General features: G+C 50.1%; 1 pseudogene; it reads right to left on the bottom strand.

The window, feature by feature from the left end:
* Window positions 1-375: 375 nt before the first annotated feature.
* On the bottom strand, window positions 376-756 carry LOC142437312 (large ribosomal subunit protein eL31-like; annotated as a pseudogene).
* Between the last annotated feature and the right edge of the window lie 5,156 nt (window positions 757-5,912).

The raw sequence follows: 5,912 nt of genomic DNA, 5'->3' as shown, positions 1-5,912 counted from the left end.
AAATATTCGTTATTGGCTTTGCACATATGGCCTTCATTTATTTGAGGAATTCCTCTTCTATTCCTATTTTATTGAGTGTTTTTTTTAAATAAAGAATGGGTGCTGAGTTTTATTGAAGGTCTTTCTCCATCAATTGTTGTATGATTCTTTTGTTTTATTTATAAGGTAGATTACAGATTATTTTTGTGATATAGAATCATTCTTGCATACTTGGTATAGATCGTACTGGATCATGATGTATTATTTTTAATGCTTTATTAAATTCTGTTAGCTAAAATTTTGTTGGAATTTTGAGCATTTATGTTCGTAAGGGATATTTGTCTATAGTTTTCTCTTTTTTTTGCAGCTTAAGAACCTTTATTAGAGAATCAGTCACTAGTTTTCATCCACGTTGATGGTCTGTAGGTGACGGGCACGTAGGTGACCAGTGTGTACAGCTTGTTTGGGGAATCTTCATCCTCGTTTCATCCTCGTTTCGTTTCCTGGACAACCGCACACGGATGCGGTTTGGGACGTTCCTGATTCCTTTGGCCCACACAGCTTTGTTGAGCCTGGTGTCGATTCGTACATCTGGTGTCCCCATCTCCTTCAAGGCAAACTTCCGAATCTCCTTGAGCGCCCGAGGGGCACGCTTCTTGCAGCCCACGCCATGGATACGCTTGTGAATGTTGATGGTGTATTCCCTGGTCACGACCTCGTTGATGGCCGAACGGCCCTTCTTCTTCTCACCGCCCTTCTTCGCGGGAGCCATCGCGCCGGGACCAGACTGGAAAGCTATAGTTTTCTATTTTAATGATGTCTTTGCTTGGTTTTGATATCAGAGTTATACTTGCTTCTTAAAATGAGTTTGAGCGTCTGTTGGCCTTTTCTATATTCAGGAATAGTCTTGTAGAGCTAAAAGAATTTTAAAGGCATTCTAAAGAACTGTGATCTAAATCTAGAAGCTTCCCTCTTTGTAGTCACATATAATGTTTTACTCAAAGTTCTTGTTACCTGCCATTGAGATCACTCCATGCACACTGGGATCTGATCATTGTGGTCCATAAGACTTTCGTGGACTGATTTCCTAGTCTGTCTTATTCTGGAAGCTCTGCTGAAACCTGTTCAGCATCATAGCAACATATAAGCCTCCACTGACTGGCAGACTGGGGCTGCATATGGGAATTGATCCAGGTCTCTAGCATACAAAGCAAGGATCCTGCCACCGAACTATTACTGAGCTCAAAGTCTATGACCATGATCCCATTCTCGTTTCTCACCCAGATGAGAGGAACACTGAAGCAATGGATGCTAAAGCAAAATATGGTGAAGGAACTGGGAGGTTTCTGGCTATCAGGAAGAACGGTGTTAAAGGTCTTAAGACTTGTCTTCAAACAACCAGCCATTTTGGTAAGGCGTCAACCAGATCTGCACGGAAGAAGAGCACCAGCCTGTGTGATCCAAGCATTGTAAATAAATCCGAAAGAGAAAATGGTATCAGAACTTAAATGGTGAACACTGGGTTTGTAGAAGGCAATGGAGACAGTGGAAGTCCAAGATCCATTTGCAGGGTCCCCACATGGATTAAGCCTCTGCTGACTCCCCTCTGACCAGAGTTGAGGGCTGTGAGCAGCCTGGCTATCATGAAGAAGGCATTGGAAAGTGGGTTATTGCAGATGCAGTTAGGCTACAATTCAACACCTTATCATTTGGTCTCCCTTTTTACCCATTTTAAATTTTTTCTAGTTTTCAATATTTTCTGCTTTCTTTTCTATTGGGGTTTTTCTTTGTTATTGTTGTTAGATTTTTTTGCTTTGTGTTCTTTTTAAAATGTTTCTCTGTCTATGAAATCCAGGATAGGTAAATCTATAGAGACACTAACTGGATTGATGATTCCTTGGGGTTATGGTAGGGGAGCTTTAGGGGGAAAGGGGGAGCTAAGAATGATGAGAGCAAGAATTTCTAAAAGTTCTAAAATTGACTGTGGTGATGATTGTACAACTCTTCTTAATATGATGGAACTGTGGAATTCTATAGTGTGCAAATTACACGTCCACACAACTGTTAAAGAAGAAAAATTCTATGGCCATAATTAATGACCAACTTGTTCTTGAGATTTACTTTCAAATGACTCTTGGCTCTTTCCCACTTAAAACTCCTCTCAGAGATGGTGCTTTGTTATAACTAAGAACATTTCAGAGCCCCGAGGTGAGGCACTGGGCTGCTGATCGCACAGCCGGCAGTTCAAACCTACCAACTCCTCCATGGGAAAAAGATGAGGCTGTCTGCTCCTGTAAAGATTCTCTCGGAACACTGAGCCAAGAAGCTCTGGGCTGTGCGGCTCAGGGTCAGGAGGTGGGTGGCCGCAGGCTCTGGGCTGATGCAAGTCCAAAGTGCCAGCCCAGCCCCTCCAGGCAGCCTGTGCCGGCAGCACAATTGTGAAACTAAGTGCCTGCGCAGTTCCTCCTGGATGCCTGTCGGGTGCTTTGCCCTTGGGCAAGACTCCCTTATACCCACTTCAGCTTGAAGAACCCACGCGGTCCCCTGACCACGCAGACTGCCTTACCTGTGTTTCCGTGGCCAGAGACATGACCCGACACTCTGATGACCAGTCTTTGGGAGATTGGGTGACCGGCTGGTGCATCATGGAGGTCAGAGGATTGTGTGTGGGATCCATGAAGTCACTACTTGCCAAGAGGTTGTAATGGCCTGAGCTCAGGTCATCAAGGCACCATTCCAATCTGGGCCCCTGAAGCGACCCAGTTCATCTCGGCCGCTCCCCAGTAACCTTCCTATTTTACAGTCCTATCTCACCAGGTTTTAATCCTGAAGACACCGTGGTCTCGGCGGACCCAGTGAAGGTATCCAGGACAGTAAACACCTCCGCTTTGATGAGCAGAGGAGACACTTCACAAGCTACTAGGTCTCTTTCTGTCCCAGACTGCACACTGTGCGGAGCCGGCTCCTGTGCACCGACGGACGAGAAAGGACAAAGAAATGGTCCCCGCTCCAGCAGTGCTGCCGTGTCTGCCCAGCAGCTGCAGCACAGGCCTCTGTGTTCACGTGTAGCATTTTGAGAGCATTAGCATGTTTTGTGAGTGCACATAAATAAAGCCACTAAGAGCAAAGAGGGGAGGGGAGATCAAGATTTACTGTCTCAGGGACCCCGGGGAGAGTTCTCTGCCTTACAGGGTCGCTGTGACCCGATGGCTGGGGGCTGCGGGGTAGAAACTGGAAAGGCTCTTAGTTGAAGGAAGTATTTGGCGATGCTTTGAGCTTCCTGGGGACCAATTCAGGAAGGCAGCCCTCCCCCGGACGCGCAGCAGCTGACCTCACTCACGGTGGGCAAAGAGCTCGGAAGAAGATTAAAGTCCAACAGGAAAATAAACATCACGGATGGTTCCGAACAGAACTGGGCCCGGAACCTGAGTGCCCTGGTCCTGAAAGTATCCGATCCACAGGAAGGAAGGTAGAGGAATTTTTCCCAAGGTGATTCTTACACAAGTTCAGATTTGAGAACCCAGGACTCGAACCAGAACAACACCCAGACTGATCAATATTCCTTCCATTTCTTCCCAAACAGACCAAGAGCAACATAGGGGTTCGGGGACTCTGGTGTCTTAGCCACTCACCTCCAGAAATGTTTGCAGCATCAGCATGTTGGGGTTCATCTCATTCATCACCAGAGCCTGCAACATGTCATCTAAGGCCTGGACCGTCTGAAGAGGGAGGAGGAGTGGAGTACACAGGACAGCCAGCCACAGCCCCCGCTTGGCCACCCAGGACCTCGTGAAGAAAGAGCAGCCAAGCATGCTGAACCTATTTGCCCTACCCAGGGACTCCATTCCAAAGAATACAGGGGGTCTATGGTCAGACAGTCCCCTCCCAAGACTGAGGATGGCACCAAGCTGGAGAAACAGGACTCTCAGGGACAGTGACGGACATAGGTGGCTGCCTGGAGCCACTCTGAGCAGCCGGTGGTGGGTTATGGGCCCCTGAAGGTGACGTCCGAAGGGGAGACTCGGCTAGGAGGCAGTCTCCAGGAGGAATCCTGGCTTGGGGGGTGTCCACAGGGATTACCTGCATATACAGACTCACGTTGTCCTTCCTCTTGAGGCTGGGCATGATGAGGGGCAGAGAGAACACGCTGAAGATGCCAGCATTTACCAAGTGCAGCTTATGCGAGAGGTCGAAGGGAGGATTCACCTGGCTGGAGGGAGAGGTGGGGCTGAAGAGGCGCCTCTGGAGGCCTGATCAGAGGGGAGCCTGTTTCCAGGGATTCTGGAGGGAGTTGCTCGGTTGCTCTTTCTGAGGCACACAGAGCAGCAGGGACCTGAGTCCTTAACTACTTCCCCATGCCCTCTTGGCCAGAGACCCTTATCCACACTGAGTGTCCCACGGGCCCTCCGTGGTGAACACGGGGGACATCCCACCACCCTAGGGTGCCCTGAGCAGATAAGTGGTAATCATGGGGCGCTACCCCCCAGAGCCTAAGAACCGAGTCACCGAGCCAGGCCCTTCCTCCCAATCCAAATGTCCTTGGCCTCAGAGCCCCCAGGGGGCCCCAAGGGGACAGGAGCAGGGACAGAAACCTCAGGGCCACAATGCAGAGCATGGCTTGCTGGCGCACACTGCTGACCAAGTTCTCAGTGGATTCTTGGAGAATTAACGTCTAGAAAGACCAAGAAGGAACAAGAATTCCCCTCAGAGAGGGTTGCTAGCCTGGTCTTGCCACCCTCCCCCCTGAGTCATCCATAGCCGCCCCCCAAAGAGCTTCAGCCGCCCCTCTCACCTCGATTCTGTCTGCCAGTTGATCTTTGGGAAAGTAAGTGTTCATACTGCCATCTCCCTGGGCCCGAACAGCGCTGCTCAGGGTCTCCACTGCCCTCAGGAAGCTCATCTTCTCCATCTCAGACTAAGACAACACACAGCCCTGACGCTAGGCCTGTCGCCCTGCCCCTCAAGCCCAGCTGAGAGCCACCAAAGAGCCTTGACCCCAAAGACAGGCTGCTCCGTGATCTCTTCAGCGTAGTGTCTCCAAGTCCCCCGGGGATGGTAAGCTAGGGGTCTAGCAGGATGAGCCTGCATACAGGATGAGGACTGTGGGGCCTTCGCCCCAGACACTCAGCCCAGTGGCCTGATCACCCGAGACTTGCCCAGGCTGGAGGCCACAGCGAGTTGGATTTCAGGTGGCTTCCAACGCAGGGCTGGTACTCAAAAGTCAAGGGGTCCCAACTCCTCATGCTTTCTGCTTTTATTCTGTCTTCCCAAAGTCCCAGATCATTCTCTTACCATTTCTTCTAGCGATATAAATTCCAGAATGAACTGATAGGCCTCTTTTTCTGACTGGCGCAGTCCTGAAAAGAGATGGAGTCGTCAGAGTGTGGCTCATTTTATCAGCTGGAATAGAAATTCAGCAGAGCCCCACCAACACCAGCAGCACCAGGGACCCTCAGAAAGCACCAAACCCCTCAGGGTGTGGTATAGGCCTCCTGTCCCAGGAGCCAGCCTCTGCAGGCCGTGGCCAAGCAGGGACCTCAAACGTCAAAATGGAAAGGCAATCACGGAAGGGCGTCATTGAGAGATATTTGGTGTCAGGCCTGCCCAGGAATGGTGACAGTTGGGAAGACAGGCCTATAAGCCACACCTAGTGGGCATATGTTTCTGGGGCTGTCCCTAGTGGGCTTTGAAATCCTGGTTGTGAATGGACTTGAAACTCCAAGTCAACCTTGGAGCATCAATGGTCAACCAGGACAGGCCTCTCTGGGCTGGGCCCCAAGTGTAGAAACAGAGGCTGGGAGGCTAGAGATAAAATCAGTCCACAGTGACGGGAGTCGGAAGGGCACAAGGAGGGAGATGGTGGCAGAGCTCAGGCTCAAAGCAACACAGGCCTCCTTGCCCTGTAAAACGAGCACCAGGGAGAGGGAGTAGGG

The sequence above is a fragment of the Tenrec ecaudatus genome, chromosome 1 (genome assembly GCF_050624435.1).
Source record: "Tenrec ecaudatus isolate mTenEca1 chromosome 1, mTenEca1.hap1, whole genome shotgun sequence".
NCBI lineage: Eukaryota > Metazoa > Chordata > Mammalia > Afrosoricida > Tenrecidae > Tenrec > Tenrec ecaudatus.
This window is presented reverse-complemented; position numbering and strand designations above follow the sequence as displayed.